Genomic DNA, 13,081 nt, shown 5'->3' with positions numbered 1-13,081 from the left:
AAACTGGCCCTACTAGACTGGGAGCTCCTGGCCCAGCTGCTCTGCCTCCCTCAACTCCACCATTCTAATTGTGATTAGTAGGCTTATTTGCATCTAAAAGGAGTAGTTTTCTTATCAACACCATTGAGTGGAGAACCCGTGTGCTCCATTTATATAGAGTGGCCCATTTAAATCAGAGCCTATTAAGCAGTAAAAGTAAATGTGGGTGTTTTACAAATGCAAATATATCATGCAAATAATGTACTTTATACTGAATGATGCCTTGGTTTTCATATGTAAAATTAGAAACTGTGTAGCACAAAGATAATGATAAACACCTTTGCATCTGTTCATGAGATGTATCATAAGCTGTATGCATCGAAAATTGTAGCCGTGGTTTTAAGCAGAATTTTTTCAGTATGTACTCAAACTTGCATCCCATATTATAAAAAATATACATGTATTCATCTAGTTATTTATCTGTTCCTAAGGAATCAAGAAATCTCAGAAAAGAGGAATCCAAAGGACCTTATCTATTACTTACTATTAATGATGAGATTTATAATTTCCTTTCCATTTTTAAAGATTTTTGAGTTTTTATTTGAGATGATGATAGTAGAAGAAGATGTGTTACTATAGGCTAGTTTCTTTGTGAGAGACTTAATTGTGTATAAGAGATGTTTTAAAAATCTTGGCTAGACATGGTGGCTCATTTCTGTAATCCCAGTATTTTGGGAGGCTGAGGCAGGAGGAACTCTTGAGCCTAGGAGTTCAAGACAAGCCTGGGCAACATAGCCAGACCCCGTCACTACAAAAAAAAAAAAAAAGCAAAAATTAGCCAGGCATGGTGGCATGCACCTGTAGTCCCAGCTACTCAGGAGACTGAGGTGGGAGGATTGCTTGAGCCTGGGAGGTTGAGGCTGCAGTAAGCTGTAATTGTGCCACTGCACTCCAGCCTGGGTGACAGAGTGACAGAGTGAGACCCTGCCTCAAAAAAAAAAAAAGAAAAAAATCTAGTGTTTGAGATCATTCTGTGTGGGAGGTGCAAGTAGCATTCCCACTGTTTTTCAGAATCACTTAGAATAATGACAGCCATCCTCCACGTGTTGTGAACTTGGCCAAGTTCTAAGAGAGGAGTCACTGTTAGCCTCTGCTCACGTGACGTCTGCTATGGTAAGGTGAGACACACATACCTGTGGGTTAAAGGTATAAAGCATTAGAATGGGAAGACACTGCAGAGGGCAATTAATTCCCAGATGAGCTGCACAGAAGGTATTTGCCAGAAGGATTCAGAGGAGGGAGAGGTTGCAGGGTGAGAGTGACCAGATAAGGTGTCCTGGGTACCTGGGATTCGAGTTGAACTTCAAAGGATGAATAAGCTGTGACAGGTGAAGAGAACACGGGTCTAGGGCATTTCAGGCAGCAGAGGGAGAGACTGGGTTTGCATGGGCCCGAGAAGCCTCTGGGGCACGGGTGTTCTGGAGACCTGTGCCAGGTGGCATATTGAGGGCAGGAGGGACATGCTGGGAAGGAACAGGAAGGCTTCTGAGGGGCACCGGTACCGATCGGCTGTCACCCTGCCCTGTAAGCATTTGTTACAGAAAAGGCGTCCCGATCCTGACTCCAAGAGAGGATTCTTGGATCTCACACAAGAAAGAATTCAAGGCAATTCCATAGAGTAAAGTGTAAGCAACTTCATTAATAAAGTAAAGGAACAAAATGATGGCTACTTCATATACAGAGCAGTCTCGAGGGCTGCTGGCTGCCTGTTTTTATGGTTATTTCTTGATGATATGCTGAACAAGGGGTGGATTATTCATGCCTCCCCTTTCTAGACCATCTAGGGTAACTTCCTGACGTTGCCATGGCATTTGTAAACTGTCATGGTGCTGTGGGAGTGTCGCAGTGAGGACGACCAGAGGTCACTTTCATTGCCATCTTGGTTTGGTGGGTTTCAGCTGGCTTTAATGCAACCTGTTTTATCAGCAAGGTCTTTATGGCCTGCATCTTGTGCCGACCTCTTGTCTCATCCTGTGACTCAGAATGCCTTCACCATCTGTGTAGGCGGCCCAGCAGGTCTCAGCCTCATTTTACCCAGCCCCTATTCGTGATGGAGTTGCTGTGGTTCAGATGTCTGTGGCACATTCACATTTCTGTAGCCACCAAACTCTTCGAATGCAGACGCACGTGGAAACTCGGTGTATGAGACACATGAAAAATGAAAGGCTTTGTTGACATTGATACCAGTCCCCCACCCGCGATGGCACTCTGGACACCTCTCCAAGTTGGCAGACCCTGGGGACTGCGCCTGAAGATGCTGTGCTTTGAGAAGGCTGCTGAGGTGTCAGGCAGGGCCGCCTGCTGTGGGGAGGGAGGCTGGAGGCAGAGAGGCCTGTTAGGATTCAGGAGAGGGCATCTTAACTTGAGCTGACCCCAGTCCTGGGAGTAGAAGCAGAAAGAAAAGGAAAGTGCAGGAGCCCTGGGGAAGAACGCGTGGGCCCCGGCGGGGACTGGAGGCAGGGACGTAGCTGAGGGGAAGGTGTCAGAGCCTCCAGAATTTTGAACTAGAGCATTTGCCAGATGATTACCAAAGGCTGGGTCGGTTTTTTTCTTCTGTTTTTGTTCTTTGAGGAATGCTGAATTAAAGGATAAACTTTACTTCCCTCAACAGACGTTTGTGCCCGCCAGGTTCCAAGCACTGCAGTAGGTATTAGGGATGCAGGAAAAGACAGCCACAGGTGTCTCGGTGTAGCCCGGAGAGACTGCGAGACTGTGTGTGGAAGGGAGATAGCCACTGTCTGGGGCAACTTGTGCTTTCCCCTGCCCCATTCATATGTTGACGTCCTAACTCTCAGTTCCTCAGAATGTGCCCTTCCTTCCAATGTGCCCATATTTCCAATAAGGTTCTTGCAGGATATCATTAGTTAAGATGAGGTCACACTGGAGCGGGGTGGACCCCCGACTCAATGTGATGATGTCCTTAGAAAAGGAGGGAATTTGAAGACAGCTGCACACACAGGGAATGCCGTGTAAAGATGAAGGCAGGGCGATGCTCCTGCAAGCCAGAGAACACCAGCAAAACCAGCAGCTGCAAGGGAGGCCAGGAACAGATTCTCCCCCATAGCCCTCTGAAGGAACCAGCCCTGTGACCCCTTGGACTTGGAATTCTGCCCTCCAGGACTGTGAGAGGAGGAATTTCTGTTGCTTAAACCCCCCAGTCTGTGGCACTTGGTTATGGCAACCCCAGCAAACGAATACAGACACTGATAAATCCTGGGCAGCATGGAGAGCGTGGCCTGGGAGCTGGCAAGCAAGGCAGAGGGGGGAAGCTGCCTTCTGGTTTGAGCACATATGGGGCAGCTGAAAGCTGCTCTGTGCAGCGCCCGCTGGAGATACCCTCCAGCATCTGGAAACAAAATCAGCTGGTGGTGGGGAAGTGGCAAACCCAACCTTTCCACGAACTCTCCTAGGAAAAGCGCATGAGAAGAAAAAGAGGAGAGGGCTAGAACTCTAGGAACGCTCTGATGGTGGGGCCAAGCCTGGAAAGAGAGCTAGCCAACTGTCCAGAAAGAAGAGTGGGAGGAGCAGAACCCAGATTAGAAGGGTGTTCTGTAGCTAATGGTGGAAAGGATTTTTGAGAGATATTGTCAAAAATATATAACGCAGAAAGAGGCCTCTTTATGTGAGTGCACACGGGAGGTCATGCGGTGCAGAGGGGAGAGAGGCTGGAGGGAGGGACATCAAGGGCAGTGACCCCTAGTCTTAGTCTGTTTGTGCTGCTGTCACAAACTGGGTAATTTACAAACAATAGAAATGTATCTCTCGCAATGATGGAGGCTGGGAAGTCTAAGATCAAGGCTGCCGTAGGTTCATTGTCTGGTGAGTGCTGCTTGCAAGATGGGGCCTTGAACGCTGTACCCTCCAGAGGAGAGGAGCACTGTGTCTTCACATGGCAGAAGGCAGCAAAGGGGGGTGACTCCCTCCTTTAAGCCTCTTTATATGGGCATCTAATCCCATCCATGAGGAAGGAGCCCTCCTGGCCTAATCACCTTTTAAAGGCCCTACCTTTTAACACTGTTACCTTGGCAACACCTGAATTTTGGAGGGACGCATGCAAACCATAACACCTGGGGAATTGGGGGACCCAGGTGACCCCTGGCAGGAAGAGGATTGTGGTGGTGACATGAGGGAGTGGAGGCTGGGCTGTCGGTCCCAGCTCTTGGGATTTGTGAGTGCAGGAAAGAAGAATGGAAGCCAGAAGGAGGACTAGGACACCAGTTTATGTGTGGCAATGGTTAAGAAAAGAACTCATCAGTCCTGGGAAAGGGGGAGGTGAGTAGAGACAAGGGGTAGTGGAGGGAGGAAAGATACCAGAGGAAAAGAAAGGTAATAGAGATGTTACTTTGGCAAGTAAGAAGATGCACACGCAGGCAGAAATAACGGAGCCAGCAAACGGAGGTGGAAGGAAGGGCATGTCCTTGGTTTAGAAAAGAGGAGGTGATGGTGCCTGCCGAAAGGTGGAGAGGGAGGTTTGGGACTTGATGAGTGGAGAAACTGGGGCCAGTGTTCCTGGGTTCTCATTTGGGAGCAGTTTTATCCCCCAGTGGACACACGGCAACAACTGGAGACATTTTTGGTTGTTACATCTGATGAGGTGGTGTCACTGGTGTCTAGTGTGGGAGTCCAGGAAGACTGCTGAGCGTCTTACCATCCACAGTGTAGCGTCCCCAGGACAAGAATTATCCAATCCAGAATGTCAGTAATGCTAAGGTTAAGAAATCCTGCTGCAGGTCAATAGCAGTTCGCAAACAATGTTCAAGGAATGAAGTCCCAACTTCATGGCAGGCTTTGGGGAATGTGATGAAACTTCAGTATATTTAAAACAACGCAATAAGGGCCACGGGAAGAGGGCATGAGTGGCCAGCGACAGATCTGCATTGCCGAGGACAGGACCCAAGGGCAGCAAAGCAGAATGGCAGACTTGCAGGGACTGCTGGAAAGGCTGGAGTGGGCTGTCAGCCACCTGGAGTTGTTGTCTGCAGAGTTCCACAGGCCCCCGGGCATGGTGGGGTAGGAAGAGTGTCAGTGGAGGTGTGGCACCCTCTGTGGAAGCCTTTGATAAGTTGAGGAACAGCATGGTGGCCGAGTTTTTAAAGAACAGTAGGATCCTTGCTGGTGACATAGAGACTCGTGCAGAAAGGGTGTTACGGGGCTTTCCTTCTGAAGGCGTCTCAAGACCAACAACCCCAAGAGAAGGCATGGCTGCATTTCTGAAACCCATAACAGAAAAGATTTAGAAGTCCACACCTTCCGAGAGAGAAACCGAGGGAGTAACATGTTTAGTCATCTCTCGGCTGTCAGCAAAAGCCTCCCAGCCCTTAACTGCATAACTGTGTCCCCCAAATCCGGTCCTTACGTCAGCGAGATGTGTGATGCTGCCACCTTTTCCACTAACAGTCTTAAAGGGCTACAAACACACGATTTACACGGTGTGGATTGGGTGAGGTCATGTGAACCTTTGGAGTGAGTTTCAAGCACGCATCAAGGAGCACCACACCACGGGCCTCTTGTGGAGCAGAACGGGTCCTGCAGCGCCCACATCAGCACTTTCTGTTCTCTCCTGAGGGCCTGACCTTTCTCCACATCCTCCTCCTCCACCTCCTCCAGGGCCCCCGCTACTTTTTGAGAATGAAGACACAAAAGAAGAGTCCTCTCCTTCATGCTCAGCTTTATTTGCCCGGCTTAACCGAGGAGAAGCCTAACCCGGCAGAACCAGGGCTCTGGCACGTCACGGATGACCAGAAGGTCTATACAAGAATCCCAGCCTGCAGGCTCACGGAGGGCAAACTGCGTCTCTCCCCAGAAGCCACACTCCAAGTCCCACATCTCCCAAACCTCATCCTTCCCAGACACATGCACCCGTGTTCAAGTTGGAAGGAAGTAAATGGAGAGCAGAGTACCAAGAAGACAGGAATGACCTTGTGATTTCAGAGACTGAGCTGAAACATGCGGCTTACATTTTCACATGTGAAAAATCACGTCTCCCGATGAAAGGGAAAGTAAACTCCACTCCAGGGGATAACCGTAAGAAGTTTGGTCGGGTGTTTGATAGTGTGGTGGGCATTGTGGAAGCGACCAACTCCAAGGACATTCAAATCCAGGTAATGGGGAGAGTACCAGCAATTTCCACTAATAAGACCGAAGGTTGCCACACATACCTAACTCGGGGAAGATGCATCCGACTGTGAGACTGTGAGCATCACATCATCCAAAATGAATATACTTATTCGTCAGGGTGGTAGTGACAGAGAATTTCCTGTCCCTGAGCAGTTAGACAGCATGGGATGGATCCAAGTTGGTCAGTGAACCTGCAGAAATGATGGGCTAACCTCCCGAGAGACCCAGCCCGCTCACCTGAGTCCCTCCATCAAACAAGCAGCAGTGAAGAGCTGGAAGTTGCGGTAGCACCTACCGCTGTAGTTTTGGCCTCCAACAACTCCGTGCTATAGACACAGCATCGTTTCTGGTACGCCGTCGTGGGCATTTGGAAATACTTAATGTTTCTTCATGATTTGCCTTTGCGCATGTGATTTTAGTTCCCTGTGGTGACTTGTGAACATTATGGATTTAAAGGGGGAAAAAAGAAATCTGTTCGCCTCATATTACGAACATATAGTAACTGATAGGTAAAAATACTGCACGATTCAGTTTTCCATGTATGTTTAATTGCTTGTTGAAAAAAAGATGTACATGTTTATCTTCTAGACAATTTCAATATGATGTAGTAGTAGTAGTGTGCCCTGAGAAATGTACGATTTTTTTCTTATTATGACCACATGTTCACCTTTGGCAGTGTGGATACGCTGTCAGCAGGAGTACGTATTTCAGCCCACGCTTTTAAAAGATGTAAGAACATTCCATATTAAGGACCAAATTCAGTTTCTTCGTCCTTGAAAGACCTATATTCTTTATAGTTACTAAAAACCAAAAGCATAAATTCTAATTCTTCATCTTATATGTTTTTCTATTGTCATTTGAAAACTTCTCTACATAACAGATTTTTATGTCAACAGATTGATGGGAGGAAACAATGTTTTTGCTATATAATACCTCGCTATGTTGCCCAAAAATCAAGCTCAGTGTCTGTTTTCCAATTTTGAGCATGTTAAATATCAGATGCCTTCTACATGGTGTCTTTAATGTTTTATTATAGTCTAATTTTTTATTTTCTGCCTGCCAGACTTGCTAACCAGTCACAAAAATGAACATGAGAAAAGCCATAGATGTATTACTTCTCCTAAAGCCTAAGGGATTATTTGTTAGTTTGGCTTTCTGCTCTGATTTTGTAGTCTTGATACTACATGCTTTTCCTTTTCTTTCTTTTCCCTTTCCCTTTCCCTTTTCCTTTCCTTTCCTTTTCATTTTTTTTTTTTTAAGATGGAATTTCGCTGTGTCACCCAGGCTGGAGTACAATGGCATGATCTCATGTCACTGCAACCTCTGCCTCCTGGGTTCAAGCGATTCTCGTGCCTCAGCCTCCTGAGTAGCTAGGGTTATAGGTGCATACCACCATGACCAACTAATTTTTGTATTTTTAGTACAGACAGGGTTTCGCCATGTTGGTCAGGCTGGTCTCAAACTCCTGGCCTCAAGTGATCCACCCACTTGCACCTCCCAACTGGGATTACAGGCGTGAGCCACCGCACCCGGCCCCATGTGTTTTTCAATGTTAAGAGAAGTTATGATAGTCCTTTGTATCTTTTCAGTACGTAGTGTTGAAAAATCTGCAACTTCTTGGATCACATTTAATGAATTATAATATAATGCTTACGGACCCAGTACAAGTATATATGTACATATATATTGCCTATTATAGCCTTTGGAGTATGTCATTTCCATTTGTAAAATATCTTCTTTATCGGTATAGTATTTGGATTATTAATGCTCACATACCAAGGTTTTGCTATAAAAGTTTTGTTCGTATAATGTTGATAGTAAACATCATTTTTCAACTGTAAACTTATTCTGAAATAAAGTAAAATTCTAATTGTTTAAAAGTAAAATAAAATAAGCACAATAGATCTGGTGCCAGAGCAGCTGCCACCTGTCAGATTCTCATGGGTCCTGGTGGTATTGGGCGCATAAGAACTATGTGCAGGCTGCTAACTTTGAAATCAGTTGAGTCTCCAGTTTCAACATTTGGCTAAGTTTACAGAGCAATTCCATTTCTTACCACGATTGGTATATTGCCCTCTGAGGAATCTTGCCACACTCTCAGTTATAGTGTTTGTGGGCCTAGCTGGTTGTGGTCTGATCACTTCAGTCATGCCTTCTCAGTAATTGTCAGCCTCTGAAATGGGCCACTCTTGGTAGGTTTCTACCTGGTCTCTTTCTGTCTCTTTGGATCTTTGCAGAATTCTGCATGGAGCTTTTTTTTTTTTTTTTTTTTTTTTTGAGATAGGGTCTTGCTCTGTTGCCCAGGCTGGAGTGCAATGGTGCGGTTAAGGCTCACTGCAGCTCTGGAACTCCTGGGCTCAAGCGATCCACCCACCTCAGCCTCCTGAGTAGCTGAGACCACAGGCACATGGCACCACACTGGGCTAATTTTGTTTATTTTTTGTAGAATAAAAAAATGTTATATTTTTAATATTTCCCAGGCTGGTCTCCAACTCCTGGGCTCAAGTGATCCTCCTGCCTGGACCTCCAAAAGTGCTGAGATGACAGGGGTGAGCCAACAGAGTTTTTTTTTTTTTTTTTTTTTTTTTTTAAGCATTCTTTAGAGTAAGTGACATCTGTGAAGCTGCTTCTTGGATATTTAGTAACTGTTGCTACTTTAGACTGAGAAACATTTGCAATTAGAACATCTCAAAGAATCCTTAAAAAAAAGAGGAAGAGAAAAGTACAGTTACCTCATCTGTCACAGGAATGGAAAAAAGGCCCAAGTTGGGAGAGTTAAGGATGTCTAGGAGGAAGTGCTGGTGCCCAGCTGACAACGGCCACAATGTTGCTGTGTGGCCTTGAGTGTGTCAGTTAACTCTGAACTGGGGTTTGCTTGCAATCAAGACTACCACTGGGGCCAGCCATGGTGGCTCACACCTGTAATCCCAGCACTTTGGGAGGCCAAGGCAGGTGGATCACTTGAGGTCAGGAGTTGGAGACCAGCCTGGCCAATGGCGAAACTGTGTCTCTACTGAAAACACAAAAAGTAGCCAGGCGTGGTGATGCGTGTCTGTAATCTCAGCTACTCGGGAGGCTAAGGCAGGAGAATTGCTTGAACCTGGGAGGCAGAGGTTGAAGTGAGCCCAGATCACACCACTGCACTCCAGCCTGAAAGACAGAGCAAGAGTCTGTCTCAAAACCAAAAACAACAAAAAGAAAAACCAGCTCTGGGATTTTTACAGTCTAGAAAGCATTTTTTTTTTTCATACCCATCATCTCATTTTATTCTCACACACTAGATACTATCATTTGTCCCGGCTTGCAGGCATGGAATTGAGACTTTGACAAGTTAAAAGACTTTCAGTCTGTGTTTTAAGCAAATTTCCTGAGTCCAAATCCCACGCTGTCTCCACTTCACCCTGGATTAGACCCTGTGGCCACAGAGATCCCTTTTAATTGCCGGGACACTCAAGCTTATTTGGAGGGTTAGAAGTGTCGAGAGTGTCCCCGAGAATCTGAACTTTCATCTGTGCTCTTAGTGATGCTTCTCGAACAGTGAGTGGTATTTTGTGAAGCTTCCCACACACGTCTCTGTCCAGCCTGCTCTGGTTCCTGGGTTCCAAATGCCAGCGACTGACATCCTTCACCCAAAGAGCCCGTTACAGTGTGGCGTAGGTCACATTTGGTTTTCTATTATTTCCTGGTGATTAATCCCCAGTTATAAGGCAAAACAATGGAATTTTAAGGATTTTTGGGGGGTGATTCTCCCTTTGTTACAACTACCTTGACGGTTTTATTCCTGGGAAAACGCAGTCTGGTGGAAGATGCCACCCATCTGAAGAGATTGCCATCACAGTCCATCTCCAGCGCTAAGAGTATGATGGGACTCTGTGCTCAGTTACTTAAGAGTAGTGGGTAAACTCTGGCCTCCATGAGTGCTAAATCAGGATGGGCTGGTCTTGCTACACCCATTTTCTCCCCCCACCCCATCCCTCTTGGTTTGGGCTTTCTGCTTTTTTGTGTGCTGTGGACCATTCTGGCAGAGAGCTGACCACAGGGAACATTCAGATATTCTTCATTTCTTCCCACCCCAAACACTTAAGGCTTTCATTCACTTTTTCAGAGTCCTTCTTACCATCTCTATCTCTCCATTCTTTCTTCCTCCTCCTTCCCTTCTTCCCTCCCTACTCCTCTCCCCCCTCCCCTCCCTACTCGTCTCTTTATACATTAACAAAAATTTTTTAGGTTGAAGTGCACAGATCACTTGAGCCCAGGTGTTTGGGACCAGCCTGGGCAACACAGTGAGATCCTGTCCTGAAAAAAAAAAAAACACAAAACCTTAGCCAGGCATAGTGGTGTGCGCCTGTAGTCCCAACTACTCTGGGGGCTGAGGCAGGAGGATCGTTTGAGTCCAGGAGGTGGAGGCTGCAGTGAACCGAGATTTTGCCGCTACACTCCAACCTGTGTGACAGAGCAAGACCCCACTGCAAAAAGAAAAAAAAAAAATTGTGGTAAAATACATATAGTTTACCATCTTAACTATTTTATAAGTATGCAGTTCTGTAATGTTAAGTGCATTTACATCGTTGTACAACCAACCTCCAGAACTCTTTTCGTCTTGTAAAACTGAACCTCTTTACCAGTTAAACCCCTTACTCCCCCTTCCCCAAGTCTCTAGCAACCGCCATTCCATTTTCTGTGTCTGTGAATTTGACTACTCTAGATACCTCTTCTATGTGGAATCAGACAGTATTTGTTTATTTATTCTGACTTATTTCACTTAGCTTGCTTTCAAGGTTCATCCGTGTTATAGCATCCTTTTCTCTCTTTTTTTTTTTTTTGTTTTGAGACGGAGTCTTGCTCTGTCACCCAGGCTGGAGTGTAGTGGTGCGATCTTGGCTTATTGCAACCTCCGCCTTCTGGGTTCAAGCAATTCTCCTACCTCAGCCTCCTGAGGAGCTGGGATTACAGGCATGCGCCACCACGCCTGGCTAATTTTTGTGTTTTTAGTAGAGATGGGGTTTCACCATGTTGGTCAGGCTGGTCTCGAACTCCTGACCTCGTGATCTGCCTACCTTGGCCTCCCAAAGTGCTGGGATTATAGGCGTGAGCCAGTGACGCCTGGCTCTCTTCTCTCTTTTAGAGGTCCTAGTTCACATTTGACAGGTGAGATCTTAGAAAACAGTCCTTTTCTTAATTTATTTCTCATTGAGATCCACAGAAAGTTCAGCTGGTGAATACAGGTGTGGGTCTTGATGGAACTTCTTGGGGTCTCTGTTTATAATCCAGCTGATTCTCACAATGGTTAAGGTTCCTGGGTGTAGAGAGAACACATGATGGATCACGTCATCTTGCTAAGAGCCACCCTCAGGCTGTCCGACCTGTTGACTCAGGGTATCCCTTTGGGAGCTGGAGGTAGCGCAGCTCAGAGTGCGGGGTCCGGGAATGACTGAGGGCTGAGTCTCTGGCAGCCGCCGGGTATGCTGTTCAGGATGGTATCACTCACCTCTTGGGATCTGCAGGCTCAGCGCTGCTCTTAACAGTCAGCTGGATCAATGTTCTCAAATGCCAGGTCGCACTCCACCTTGCTGGCTGGCAAGGTCCTCTTAACCTATTGGTCTGCTTTCTTTGTTGCAAAGTTGGTCTGGCTTATACTGCCAAAGGTCATGCGTGTTATTGAAATGAGACATTTGTGGCACTGGCGTTGTATTGTTTCTGCTAATAGGAGCCTGCGTGTCTTTCACATATGGATAGCCTGATTGCTTTTTCTAACCTGGGACTGCCTTAGAGAGAGTCGTAGCAAAATACCGTGCACAGCCTTCTTCCATGGAGAAGGATGACTAAGAGTTTAGTGCTGGAAGTGCAGAAGAGGAAAGCTGGAAGAGTAGAAATGAAATTGGAGCTGTTGCTGTGTGTGTTTCTATGGTACAGTGGGCAAGCCCTAGTCCTTCTTGGGTTGATCATGACTAACTTGTCATACCGTGCCTTGGGCAAGTCCTTTTGCCTCTCAGGACCTCTGTCTGTCTCCCTATAGAACAGGGAAGGTGGACAGGTATGGTACCTCACACCACCAGTGCTTTGGGAGGATGAGGCAAGAGGATCACTGGAGGCTAGGAGTTTGAGACCAGCCTCAGCAACAGAGCAAGATCTCATCTCAATTAAAAAAAATTGAAAAAAGAAGAATGGCTGGGTCACGCATGGTGGCTCACCCTTATAATCCCTGCACTTTGGGAGGCCAGGGCGAGCAGATCACTTGAGGTCAGCAGTTTGAGACTAGCTGGCCAATGAAATCAGTTGGCAAAACCCCGTCTCTACTAAAAATACAAAAATTAGCTGGGCTTGCTGGCAGGTGCTTGTAATCCCAGCTACTTGGGAGGCTGAGGCAGGAGATCGCTTGAACCTGGGAGGCGGAGGTAACAGTGAGCCGAGATCGCACCACTGCACTCCAGCCTGGGTGACAGAGCGTGACTCTGTCAAAAAAAACCCCAAAAACCAGGAAGGTGATTTCTGCCCTGCTCACCCTGCAGAATTAGAGGATTCCACGGAAAGGGGTTGATTACTATGCTCAGTAAATGGCAACTTGATCCTATTGTCAAGCAATGCAAACGCCATTTTAAGGTGATTAAAACCCACTCAGGGTTAGGAAGGGGCCCCCATGGTCATTTCTCGTGGCAGTGATATTTACATGGCTGGGTATGGAGAGCACCCCGTTCTTCCCCTGCACCTACCACTCCCACCCTCCCCGCTCTTGAGCTGCCTGAGAATGGGTGGTTTACAACTCCTCCCACAAAGACTTCTATCACTGGTTTTGTCTCTGAATTACTGCGGTTAATAGACATTTCTAAGTCATTTCATGTACCATGTGTGGTTTTAACCAACTTTAAGCTTTAAGGGCCAATTATCCAGGGACATCTTCAGATGGAGGGGGAAAAAAATCAAGCTT

The 13,081-nt window shown here is 46.5% G+C and overlaps 1 protein-coding gene and 1 pseudogene across 6 annotated transcripts in view; both read left to right on the top strand.

Annotated features, from left to right (window-relative positions):
- FOXN3 (forkhead box N3) overlaps positions 1-13,081 on the top strand; it is a 458,925-nt gene that overhangs the window by 323,935 nt on the left and 121,909 nt on the right. The window lies entirely within an intron of this gene.
- LOC103229518 (adenylyl cyclase-associated protein 2 pseudogene) lies at positions 292-8,693 on the top strand (annotated as a pseudogene).

This window comes from Chlorocebus sabaeus, chromosome 24, assembly GCF_047675955.1.
Source record: "Chlorocebus sabaeus isolate Y175 chromosome 24, mChlSab1.0.hap1, whole genome shotgun sequence".
NCBI lineage: Eukaryota > Metazoa > Chordata > Mammalia > Primates > Cercopithecidae > Chlorocebus > Chlorocebus sabaeus.
Note: the sequence above shows the minus strand (reverse complement) of the source record. Positions and strands in the feature narration are given on the sequence as shown.